Here is a 13,132-nt window from a genome sequence, read left to right on the forward strand (position 1 = left end):
CTGTGAGTTCCAGCAATACATCTATGGGTGTCTCTTGATTTGGGGAGGTGTGGAGAACAAGGAGGAGTTGGGGGGATGGACCTGGCTGCGTGAAGTGGGGGAGGGGGTGCAGGAGGCTGAGATCTGCGATTGGTTCTCGGCCTCCAGTCACATCTCCCTCCCCCCCCCGCTTGCACCACAGTTCCCCACCTCCCATCGTCCCCCCCTCCCCGCTCTGCTGAGATTTGCCGCTGGACCAGCGCTCAGCGAGCTCTCTCCATCCTTGCAGGATGTAGCCGCTGCGATGCCAGCCGCAGCATCCCCGGGGCTGTAGACAACCGGCTCCCCCCACCCTTGCCCTGACCCTCCCCTTCCCTCCGATCCCCTCCTGAGGGGGGCAAATCAGGCCGAGGAAGCTCCCCCTCCTTCTCCTCTCGACTGGATCCGGGCCAAGAGAGAGAGAGAGAGAGGGACCCGCAGTTCCACCCCACGCTTCATCTTCTCCCCGCAGCGGATTCCCTCACCTGCCTCCCTCCTCCCCACCTCAGTCTCTCCTGGGTTCTAGCATGGCCTGGTAAGTAGCTCCTCTTGAGGAGACTTTCTATTTTGGAGGGGAGTTGAGGGAATAAAGAGAGATGGAAAAGACTGTCGGTCAAAACATAAAAATAAAAGAGCCTGGGGTTTTTTCCGGAGGGGGGATATGGATGAAAGACGCCCCTTTCCTCCTCTTGCGGAGGGGAATCCGGGCAGCCTCCGTCATCTGTAACGCAGAGATGCGCGGAGCTGGGGGTGGGTGCGCGGGGAGGGAGGGCAATGCGGTCGGGATGGCGTGCGGACAAGTCACTGCAGAAAAGAAGGCTGGGGGGGTCGGGTGGGATTTTTTTTTTTAAAAAAAAAACAAAAACACCTTACTAGACTTTCCCTACAACCTTTTATTTGGGGAAGAGGGAAGAGAGGAGAGGCGTTGAGCAGAAGACCTGGAGGAGGAGGAGGAGGAGGAGGAGGAGGCAGAATTCGAAAGCGGCTCCAGCTTTAGGGAGGGAGAAGTGGCAAAATGTGCATGGGGAGGGCAGGGGAGGGGGGAGAGCGTCCCGTGTCTCGCGCGTGGCCCCGCTCCCACCTCCTCTACTGCCCCTTCCCATCATTTTCGCCTTGGCGTCTATTTCTCCGCCGGTGCACCTTGCAATGCCTGCCTGCATCTCAAGGTGACAGCGACATGTTCCTGTGGTGACCGTGTGTGTGTGTGTGTGTGTGCGCGCGCGCGCGCGCGTGAGAGAGAGCGCTGCGCGCGCACACACACACGGAGCGAAAAGGGAGCGCGAGAGAGGAGGCAGCGCCGGTGACGTACCTGGCCAGATCAGCAAAGGGGGTGTGGGTGGGGGCGTACTTCAAGCCCAATAGGGATCTCCCACCCACCCACCCACCCACTGCAGCGATGTACCTGCATTAAACGGAGGGCAGGAGGAGGAGGGGGCAGCAGCCACTTAAGCTTCTGACAGCTCCAAGCCTCCCCCATCCCTGCTGTCGTATGTGGGGGGGGGAGGGGAACACTCCTCCTCCTGCTCCTTCTCCCTCCCCAAAATGTCTTGGCTGATGGAAGAACATGTGAATGTGGGGACGAATCTCTCGGGATCCTTTGGGGGCAGCTTCTTTCAGTGGCTTGGGCTGGATAATGAAAGGAAACGGAGAGGCCGAGGGATTGGCTAGGGAGACTGCGGACGAAGAGAGGAGACGAGATGATCGCTGTATCACTTGGCGGGATGGCGAGAGACACAACCGAGGGCAAAGGGCTGAAGTACGCGGAGATGGGTCGAGAAAGGCCCGAGACAGCAGGAGGATGAATGGGGGGGGCGTATTCTGCGGGGTGTTCCATCTCAGAGCCCGGCTGATCTCGCTCAGCTCCAAATCTCCCTTCGGTCCCGGGAGAGGCTAGCCTAGCCAGACGCCCCACGGGAGCGCAAAAGCGGCGCTGGAAGGAGGCGAGGGGATGTGAGCCTCCCTTTGGGGTTTCTCCCCTCGAGATGCGCTGCTTCGTGTCCTGCAGCCTCCCTGTCTTTCCTGGCCTTCTCGCCGCCCGCTCCGCCCCGGGACATCGAACGGGCCTCATGGCGACCTCAGCTCGTTGCGAGGGCGGACGGCTCCGGAGAAGGACGTCTTGGGAAGGAGACGGGGCGGTGGAGGAGACCAGGCGGCCGGCGCCGAGGGCGGGGGAGGAGAGCCTGCCTGCGCGGCCGCCGAGTCCGCCGGCAGCTCGCCAAGGGCACCGAGCGAGCGCCTTCTCCGCGCTCTCCTTTGGCGCATTGCTCGGGATGGCAAGGCGGGCGGGCGGGCGGGCGCGCTCCGGCGCTTGCTTTTTTCCAGGCAACTGCAGGGGAGGGGGCGGGCTCCACAGGCTGCCGGGGCTGGCTTTCTCTGTTCCTGATTGGCCGAGCAGGCCTGATTGACAGCGCGTGGGGGGGCGGTGGGGAAGAGTCTGGCGGAGGCGGGGCGGGCAGGACGAGGGGGCCTTGGCGGGGAGGGGGCTGGACTGTGGGCTCCCACGCGGGGGGCGGAAGCGTAGGAATCTCTGGGCCCGGCAGCAGGTGGCAAATGGGGGCGGGGGCGGCAGGAAGGTTGGCAAGACCGGGATGCCCCCCCGCAGGCCCCCCGGCCTTTGCCTTTCCTTCCCGGGGTGTGGAGGGAACCCCTTCCCTTTGAGGTTCATCCATTTCTCTCCCCCCCCCCCACTCTGCCTCTGCTGCTGCCAGAACTTCACGACCCCTCGGTGGAACGGAGTGACGGGCACTTCTGCGCTCTGTGCAGAATGAACTGGTGGAATTCGCTGCCCGCACAAGATGTCTGGTGGCTGCAGAAGGGGATTGGACGAGAGGCCTCCCAGTGGCTTGTAGCCAGACTGGAGCCTCCACGTTCAAAAGCAGAATACCTTTGGGTACCATATGTCGTGAGAACAAGCAGCGAAGGATCCAAGGGTCGCCTGTGCTCTGCGTCCCCGAGGCGTCTGTATGGCCACTGTGGGAAAGAGGAGGCTCGGGCAAGATAGTGCCGCAACCATCTCTTGGAGACGAGGAGGGGAGGAGGGAAAGAGTAAAGCATGAGAGAGAAAGGGAAAGAGAGAGCAGAGATCAAGAGAAGGAGAAAGCCTGGCAGAGAAATAGGACAAAAGAAGGGAAGCGAGAAAATATCCGGCCTGGATAAAGTGAGCAAGTAAAAGGTTACGGTACCCTAACTATGTGAGATAAAAATCATGGATCCCAAGCCGCAGCTTAAAAGTGAGACCTGGACTTTGGAAGGGTGATGTCCACTGCGGCCTAAAAGGGGCCTTGCCTTCCTCTCCCTTGGTTCATGCCCTTCCCAGGCAGGCATTCCTTCTTGTCTGGTGGGAAAGAGCAGGGTCCCCTCGACCCCACACATGTTGGGTGTTCCAGGGGGAGACCCAACTCTCACAATGCACGAATAACACCCTCAAACAAATGGGACATATGAATACCCCACACACAAATTTCATGCCTGGTGACAACTTCCAGAGAGGTAACTGAGTTTGCGGCAGCAAAGACAGCAGAGAGTCAGATGGCCTCTGGGAGGCTGAGAAATTTAATGTGGCAGCAGCTTTTGTGGGCTGGAGTCTCCTCCGTCAGTTCACTCAGCGTGCAAGTCAGGCTCTATTCGCTCCCTTTCTCCTCCTTACTATATATATATATATCTTCTTCTTTGCTTCTGTCATTGACACTGTGTACAACTTATTTTTAGAAATTCTGCTTATCCAACCACATACCCACACTTCACAAGTCTATTATATTTACACAGCTCTTAGCCGACCCATCTATTTCCCCTCACCTGCTCACATGGGTCTGTGGTGCCCACAGAGCTGTGCCTGGGCTCATTCATCCAGCCATCTTGAATGTTCCTCATGCTTGTTATTTTCTAAGCACATCTATCTTCAACACAGCAAATTATATGGTGTGTGGAATCTCCTTCAGATCTGCAGGGACCCCATAGCTCTTCACAGCTAAATGTGGGGAAACCTATCTTCTCTAGTTAGACCTTGTGCTTATGATGGACGCTGTTTTAAGGGAGAGATTAATGACCTCCAGGAAATTTCCAGCCTTGGAAATTTAGTTTTCTCCTCAGCTTCCTCCATAATTTAGCTTTCTCTTTAGCTTTCTCCACAAGAACCATGGTTAGCTCCAGTAACTAAGCATCCACCTACACCCCCCCCCCTCTCTGCTTGTATAATCCTGTATTAAGTAACCTACTCAAGTGTTTCCCCTTCTTGAGGTCGCCCTTGTCATGTCTCCGCCACTCCCCACCCTGCCCCATCTCTGGTCCCAGACCAGCCAGACAAACTTCTCCCCTCCCCCCTTAGAGAAGGCTACAGCTTTTCTGTAACAACAACTGGGGTGTCATTTTCAGATTTGGGGGCTGGGAAGAAGAGTGATATTTTTCACTTGCTTTTGTAAAGAACAGAAGTGTGGGAAGGGACATTTCAAGAGCATTCTCTGTGGTTTCTTTCTGTGCTGCCTTTTAATCTCTGTAAAACTTTTAGAAAATATTTGTAAGTTGTTATTTATCCTTTAAAAATAAAAGTAAAGGGATTTGTGCTTTTGGTATGCATACTATGTAAATTAGTCCATTTGTATGTTCGTAACAACAGGCTTTCAATATGCAGAGTTCTATCATGGAGATAAGAAGTAATAAGGGCGATAAACACAACAGGATGCCCTGGCCCATGAATGACACCTCTGATTGAATGGTTGTATCTCCATTGATAGCAAATTCTCCTAGCTTTATTTAGCATAGTATGTTCTTTGTCTGTATTTGTTATTTGCTCTGTATGATCTGTCTTGTCCAGAGTCTATTATGTAAACAATTGTGGGTGGAGGAGAGAGATGTGTGCACTAGTATTTTGTGGATAATTCAACCCCAGAAATTCTTCTTGGGGCATTTTCCGCACCTTGCTTTGGCTTTCCACATCTTCTATGAAATATCTCTACAGATACATATTTAATGTACCTTATTAGGATATCAGATGCTTAAACCAGAAACTTAATGAATATTCAAGTTTGGGATCTAGCCTAGGAAAGGGACTTCAGGTGTAGCAGGGAATTTCATAGCACAACACCACCTGCTGTGATTGGAAGGCAGTATGAAGCCTCTGGATTGGCCAGATCTGATGGAAATACTAGGAAGGTGAGCTCTGGGGCTCCTGCTAAAACCACTGAGTGTCTGTTTTTTCCAAACCTTTGTCTGCCAAGATAATGCACAATTCCTGTGTGTGTGTAGGGGCAACTGCAGAGGAGAATGCATAGAAGAAAATGATGTTTAATCCCCTGCCTTCAATTTATTCAATTTATTTCTCCTAGTGTGTCTCTGCCCCCCCACCTCCTCCAGATGAGCTTATTTCCAATTTCTGAACCTGGCTGGGGGAATACAATGTACAATGGCCTGGGGGAAGGGGGCGTTTTCAGGGGGAAATTGAGAAGTAGTTTTCCTAGTCCTTGGAAGTTCATTTCAGGCAAGAGATCAATGCCAGGTTTGGATTCAGACACTTCCACCCATAGCTCCATCCAGGCCCTAATCCAGCCTTTGCCAACCTGGTGCCCTCCAGATGTTTCAGACTATAATTGGCTGGAGCTGGTTGTCCAAAACATCTGGAGGGTGCCAGGGTGCCCAAGGCTGCCACAATGCATTGATTTTCTGCTACTCATTCATTCTCTTTCATTTGTCATCCGATTACATGTTTTCTATCCATCTGTGCGTTAATCCACTGGTGGGATATTGAGAGGCCCACAAACCTGGCCACTGGCAGAAGTTGCATTTTGAAAGGCCTTCATTCTGTAACAATAAGTGAAAACAATCATATTAATACCTCACAAAGATGCCAAATATTTTTACTAGGCCAAGAAACCCACTAGTAGCCCACTCTCTGTATATTATTATATAAATGAGAAAATTTTGGTATACGTTGGAATGTGGCTCTTATGATCATGAGTGCTCATGATTTGACTGACTGATTATCTTTGGGAAGGGATTTTTTTTTTTTAACTGAACATGATGATTTGTGGTTCAGGCAGGGCTTTTTTCAGCTCTCAGCCTCTCAGGTGGCACCATTACCATTCTAAGATAACAAGGGAGGTGTTCATGGTGAGTTCCAGCACTTCTTTTTCTAGAAAAATAGCACTGGGTTCAGGGACAAAAAATCTCAAATCCTCAAGCAGCAGAATTCTGTTACCTGTATAAAATATGCAAAATATTATTTTGCATAATTTTTGCTGCTTTTCTTTAACCAGAAGGTTAAGAAATCTGCCCAAATGAAAGATGATTCAGCAGTTTTTCTGATTTCCAAGAAAACTTTGCTAGACTTAGCCCTCAACATAGCTTTGTTTCCATTAGGTAAAGGAACTTGCTTTTCATACATTAAAGGAAACTGAATACTGTGCCCAGTATTGGTTCACCTTCCTTCACTTTCAAAGAATCAACATGTGTACAGCCCTCATCATAGCAAATGGCTCTGCTTGGTATGCAGGGGGGCTTCAGCATGGTCTTCACCATTTGAGATTCACCAAGATTATGGTGGTCATAATCTTATGATTATGCCTTGAATTTGATGGCTCCTTTGTCCAACGCATCTGTGACCCACTGGGCCACAGGCAGTGAAGGACATGGAGTCAAAGTAGGAGCCCTGGCAGGATTAGGACCAAAGTTTGCTGGCATCCTGGAGCAGATCCACAGGCCAGCCAACCTGGAAGCTGAGCTAATGGTATGCCAGGATTTGAGCTCTGCTAAGCTCACCTGAAGGAGGGCTGAAATGAAGGCCAGAATCAAGCAGCAGGGAAATGGGAAAGAATAGGCAGGCAGAGATCTGGCGAGCCATACAAGCAAGGCCAAAGTCAGGAAGAGATTCTAATGTGTTTAAATGCAGATCTGATTAGATGGGAGCAAGGGGTTGCCTTTGATGGAGCTATGCTAAGCCTGGAGTTGCAGGGCAGGGAGAGAATGGAATCAGAGAAGTGTGGAGTTGGAAGGGACCATGAAGTTGATCTAGTCCAACCTCCTGCAATGGAGGAATCTTTTGTCACCCCCCTCAAGGATGACACCCGGGGTGGGCCACACACCCCCTTCCTATGCCCCTGCCAATGGGGGCTCAAACCCATGAATCTGAAGTTAAGAGTCTCATGCTCTACCAAGCTATGTTTCACTTACGTCGAATTCATTTTCCCTTTCCCCCTCTGTGATCTCAAGTGGATGGGGGCCCTACTAGCCCACAAACCAAGGAGACTCCTGGTTTGAGTCCCAGCAGGTGGATGCTGACCTCCTACTCAAGCTCCTTCCTCCTCTTTTCATCCAGGTTTCTCAATCCATCCTTACAGATACTTCCCTTAAAACACTGTGAACCATCCATTTCAACTGAAGCCTGCCTGCCTCTCTGTGTGTGTCTGTGTCTCATTTCTCCTGCTTGGCACTTGCCAGGGGTCAGTGCATTACTGATCAGCCTTGGTCTCCTACCCCTTTGGCCGAACGCAGCCAGCCAGGCCTCTCTGCTATCAACAGCTTATACATTATTTAGGCAGCCAGTACCCATTTCAATCAGACAATGGAGTGTAGCTCCTGCCTCAGAAACACTGCAGGAAGAATTTATGGGTGAAGATGGATGCAAAGCTGCTGGGGGGTGGGGGGGTGAATACTGGTTCTGCAAGGTTGGAGGCAGAGGCTGGTTCAGGGTGCTGAGTGGCCCACAGCCTTTACATCAGTGAAATGCTTGGGGGAAAACTCCAATGACAAGACTTGGATTTCTTTAAAATAAAAAATTAATAACACAACAAATTAACAGATAAGTGCAAGAATGTTCACATAGCGCTTGTGAAAATAAAAGGGGAAACCACTTGTTTCAGTGGGTGAGAGGGACAGCACTACTGAGCCATCATTTTGGTCTGTGGACTTGCCTGTCTGTCATTTCAGTTAGGAACTTGGGAATAAGCTGGAGCTGATCCTACAGCGGAGGGGTCTGCTGTGAGCACTCAGTTTACGTCACATTTTTTCCCCTTCTGTTTGTTGCTTGCCCTGTTAGGTAGACTAGAAATTCAGGGGCACACTGCAAGAAATCTGTGGCAAATGTGAACAGGCACCCAGCCATTCACCATAATACATGGCAACACGCTCTGGTTGGCCAGCAGTCCAGCATACCCTCAACACACTTCTTTTGTCACATCCAGCCTTGACATTTTCAAGTGCACACCACAGAGTTGAATGGGGTTTATTCAAGATAAATGGGCATTGGATTGAAGATTTAGTCATATATGAAAAAACTTATAGAGTGAAAAAGAACTCAAGGGTGGTGTACACAGGTATAAGATTTAGCAGTGTTTTGAGAGCACATAACCTAGAACAGTAATGTTCCTCTGGAAGTTAACAGACTACAGTACCCATCATTCCTGTCCTCTGGCCATGCTGATTAGTAAGGCTGGGTGATACATCAATGTATCATCGCAAACTGATTTGAAGTCCATATTGTCATATCAGTTTCATTTCTTTTAGAGAGAGAGATTAGGGTTCAGGCAGAGATGGCAACCCTGCCATTTGACCTGGAAGGAAGCTCTGATAAATAACTCTAAGTGAGCAGGTGACAGGTTGCAATTGCTTTTGTGCAGCGTTTCCCAACCTGGTGCCCTCCAGATATTTGACTCCGAATGCCCATCAGCCCCAATGGACAGGGATGATGGAAACTGTCATCTAGCAGCATCTGGGAGGTGGGCTGCTCAGGGTGGGGAAGCTGCTTGAGTGGTAAATAAGAGGTACCTTGCTGCACATGTTCAGACATGTTTGGCCTGTAGCACTTTTTACTTTGTTTAGCATCTTTCATTAAAATAGCGCCAGGGTTGCAGATGGAAGGCAGTACAGCTAAATGAGAGTGGCTGAAACAGAAGACAGTGAGGAAGGTTCTTATGCAAGAGTATTGGCAATAGGGGTTTTTGGGGTGCTGTTTTTAAAAACATTTTTAAAATTTTTATTTATAAAATTAGTTTTACAGCATGAAAAAAACCCCTAAAAACCAAACTCTCTCTCTCTCTCTCTAATTTCAACTCCCCCCTTTCTGTGATTCCTTATTTTTATAATATTTTACTGCATTTCCAAAATTAATTTAATTTAATTTAACTTTTAAAAAACATTACAGTGGTACCTCGCAAGACAAATGCCTCGAAAGACGAAAAACTCGCAAAACGAAAGAGTTTTTCATTTTTTGAGTTGCTTCGCAAGACGGATTTCCCTATGGGCTTGCTTCGCAAGACGGAAACGTCTTGCAAGTTTGTTTCCTTTGTCTTGCAAGTTTGTTTCCTTTTCTTAAAACCGTGCATTCACTTCGAGGAGCAGCTCATAGCACGCGGTGTGGTAGCCTTTTTTGAGGTTTTTGAAGACTTTGGTGATTTTTGAAGCTTTCCAAAGTCTGTGCTTTGCAAGACGAAAAAATCGCAAGACGAAAAAACTCGCGGAACGAATTAATTTCGTCTTGCGAGGCACCACTGTATTGAGAAAAATCCAGAATCCCAGCCCCAGCCCTGGACCTTTGCTCAATAAAAATAAAAGGTGGAGGGGCTGATGAAAGTGCTCCCACACCAATTATCCATAGCAACCTAACTTCAAGAATCTGCACTTGCAATTTGGGTGAGGCTCCAGCTTGAGACTTGCAGTCAGGATTTGAGGGGTCAGATGGAAAAGAGGACAGGCTCTTCCTGCCTTTTTAATGGTTGTGTAGAAGGAATTTCAGCCTCTTGAGTGGAACGTCTTCTGCACAACTGTTAACTGTGCCGGACGCACCTCGTCCTCCTTGAAAAGTGGCAGCCCCTCTAGGGCTCAGGATAAGACGCCTGTTCTAGGTGGAATCTTGGTTTTTATTCCATGTGAGGCAACTTGTAATCTGACTCCCTCCCTTGAGCATAGTTGTGGCCTGTTCTTTTCCTTGTCTGATCTGCTGCCTTTTCACATATTTCAAGTACTGCAAAAGGAAATGGGTGGGACCTGTATCTTAATGAGAAGCTGCAGAATACCTAAATACAAGAATGCTCTTACACTGAGGGCTTGCGTACACTCTTTCCAGGCACTGGTCCATTCTTTAAAGCTCTGTGTCCAAGCATGGTTTTTTTCTCTCCACTGCTTTCTCTGCAAAAACCTGCCCTTTACCGCCAAATTGGAGCAAATGGCAATCCGTAGAAAAGCTGAATTGCCCATTGCTCTGATTAAGCAGTAACAAGCATGTTTCTCTGGGGAAAGTGATGTGGTAAAATAAAACAACAACACTCAAGATACAGGCCAGGAAAGCAGAGGACAAACGTTGCTGCATCTAATGCAAAGAGCATCAGTCAGGGCCTTGTGGTATGACCAGCTGCCATATTTCAACAGGAAGCTACAGGGCATGGACTGATTGGAAATGAAGCAGAATGTCCACCCCTAAACTTACAATATTGAAAGTGGCCTTGTGTATAACTGCTCTGATAGCATCGTGAGCACAGATCATTATGAAGGCACAATAAAAGGATGACTGGAAGGGCTCTGAACTGGTTATAAGAAAACGTTTCATGTTCCTCTGGAGATTTTCAGGTGCACATTAATCCAGTGCTCCAGGGCCTTTCCCTTGCTTTCTGGGCAGAATTCAAGATGATGAGTTTCCTGAAGCCCTCAGTTTGCTTGGCCTCATCATGCTCTATCGAAGGCTACCTTTTGTTCCAGGCCCCCATCACAATCTCTGCAGGCTCCACTCCTCTAACTGCTCCCACAATGTGGCAAATCCATGTGGTGCTATAGGTAATAATTCTCTAAAGCAGCTGCACAATTATGGCGCACTTCACCAAGCATGGACAGAATCTGAACATTTTCCAGAAATGCTATGACACTTTTTCATTTGGACCAGCGTTGGTTCCTAATGTTAACCCAGGAAGGTTATCCTACCCTTTTGGTATCTGGCATGATTTTGGAGAGACATGTAATTATCTGGGATCCTGAGGGAGTATGGACTTAAAAAACAAAAATCAAAGCCCACCACTACCAAAACGAATTCCAACCCTCCTTGCACATTCTTGCTCACATGCAAATGTGAATGCATGATGGAAAGCTGGCAGGAGTCATTTTTAAACCAGATGTAATACAGTTTGTACACTTGGCTTTTAGCTTTGAGTGTGAAAACACCTTTGGTGCTGAAATACACAGGAATATTAATAAAATAAATAAAATGCTGCTGTTAACTCAGTTGGAGAAAAGTCAGAATTTTAACACAGTTCTGCAGAAGATATACTGTATTTTTCCATCTATAGGATGTCCCCATGTATAAGATGCCCTCTATTTTGGGGGACTCAGATTTAAGAAAATGGGGGGAGATATATCCATGTATGACACCCCCTAATTTTTGACATTATTTTTTAGGGAAAAAATCTAGTCTTATACACAGAACTATACAGTATATTTTCTTTTGCAAGAGAAAACATCACTATAGTATTTGATAATACAGTGGTACCTCGGGTTACAGACTCTGCTAACCCAGAAATAGTACCTCGGGTTAAGAACTTTGCTTCAGGATGAGAACAGAAATCATGAGGCGGTGGCGTGGCGGCAGCAGAAGGCCCCATTAGCTAAAGTGGTACCTCAGGTTAAGAACAGTTTCAGGTTAAGAACAGATCTCCAGAACAAATTAAGTTCTTAACTCGAGGTACCATTGTAACACAAACAAAAATATTCTTATTGTTAACAGCCTGATCCTATGAATATTTCCTCTGATATAGTCCCAGTGTTTTCAGTGGAGCTTATTATTCCTATTCCTATTCCTATTCCTATTCCTATTCCTATTCCTATTCCTATTCCTATCCTATTCCTATTATTGAAATGACATTTCTGTGCCCTTTGGTTTCCATAAAGGTGTTCCTTTGTGCCAGAAGTAGTTTAGTCATGCTGGCCACATGACCTGGAAAGCTGTCTGTGGACAAATGCCGGCTCCTTTGGTCTGAAAGGGAGATGAGCACCACAACCTTATAGTTGCCTTTGACTGAACTTAACTATCAAAGGGTCCTTTACTTTTACCTTTTTTATTATACACATAATGAGAGTTAAGAGTGAAGTGTGATGCTTGTATTATTTCTGCATCCAGTGCGGCTTACTCATAAGTAAGGAAAGCTATCTCAAATAACAGTAATTTAATTGCATGTTCTGATTTCTGATTTCTTTACAAAAATACTTGATAGCAGACCAGGTCTTTGGAGAGCACTAGAATTGTGTTGGCTTTGATTCTGGATTAGTGGCAGCTCAGATATTTTGCAGAGTATTTGCCTTGCAGAGCTCTGGTGGTGCCTTAAGGCAGGATTCTAGTGGTAAAGCTGAGGTTGTAGATTTCCTCCTCCTTCATGATATTTTGCTTTGTTTTAGCCTGAAGGCACTCTATGCAGCAATCTCATTGAAGCTGAGCAAGTTCGGGTCTGGTCCGTATCTGGATGGGAGATCACTTAGGATGCTTGCCTCCTTGAATTCCATGGAAGGACGGCAGGATATAAATTTCACTAATTAATCAATAATGTGTTGTGAACTTGCTGCAGTGGATATGATTTTCCTTGCTCTTATATTCTAGCATTTTCCATAGTGGGTGGGACTTTAGCATTTCCCACAGTGGGTGGTGATGGAGAGAAGTAAGTAAGAAGTAGTAGTAGTGGCCTCTCAAACGAGAAGATGACATGCCTATTCCAAAGAAAGGCAATGCAAGGAAACGCTGTCCAAGGTGCTGAACCTTGGGAGCATTGATTCCCTAACTGTATGTTGGCGCACACTGATGTTACCGTCAGAGGCACAGATTTTTGCACCTTGAAAAGTCAGGTCATCAAGTTGGATACAGCCATCAGTTCTGGGGGTAGGGAGTCCTTTTGCATTATTGACAGTCTTCCCTCGGTGCCAGTCTTTGGGCATTAACATCATCTTGAAGAAAGCAGCAAGGACACTCTGGGATTCCCAGATGCAGCCTGGCCTCCAGCCCCTGACAGGTGCAGGGGAACCCCAGAAGCACCACTGGTGCCCAGAGAGCACTGCTCCATCTCTCTGGACCCTGAAGCGACTAAGCAAACAGCAGGGTGGGAAACTCCAGAGACACGAGGCACTGGGCTGCTACCCTCCAGTTTCTGGAGGATAC

General features: G+C 48.1%; 1 protein-coding gene across 8 annotated transcripts in view; it reads left to right on the forward strand.

Annotated features, from left to right (window-relative positions):
- The first annotated feature begins 206 nt into the window (after nucleotides 1-206).
- Nucleotides 207-13,132, forward strand: part of ATP2B3 (ATPase plasma membrane Ca2+ transporting 3) — a 117,195-nt gene continuing 104,269 nt past the window's right edge. For 4 of the 8 annotated variants that reach the window (XM_081844519.1, XM_081844518.1, XM_081844520.1 and 1 more), the window contains exon 1: nucleotides 209-553. The gene's annotated coding sequence lies outside the window, so the exon portion shown is untranslated. Of the gene's footprint in view, nucleotides 554-13,132 lie in introns of all 8 variants that reach the window. The other 4 variants (XM_081844522.1, XM_081844523.1, XM_081844525.1 and 1 more) reach the window with 3 other exon arrangements.

Source organism: Podarcis erhardii (assembly GCF_964252035.2).
Source record: "Podarcis erhardii genome assembly, chromosome: 17".
Lineage (NCBI taxonomy): Eukaryota > Metazoa > Chordata > Lepidosauria > Squamata > Lacertidae > Podarcis > Podarcis erhardii.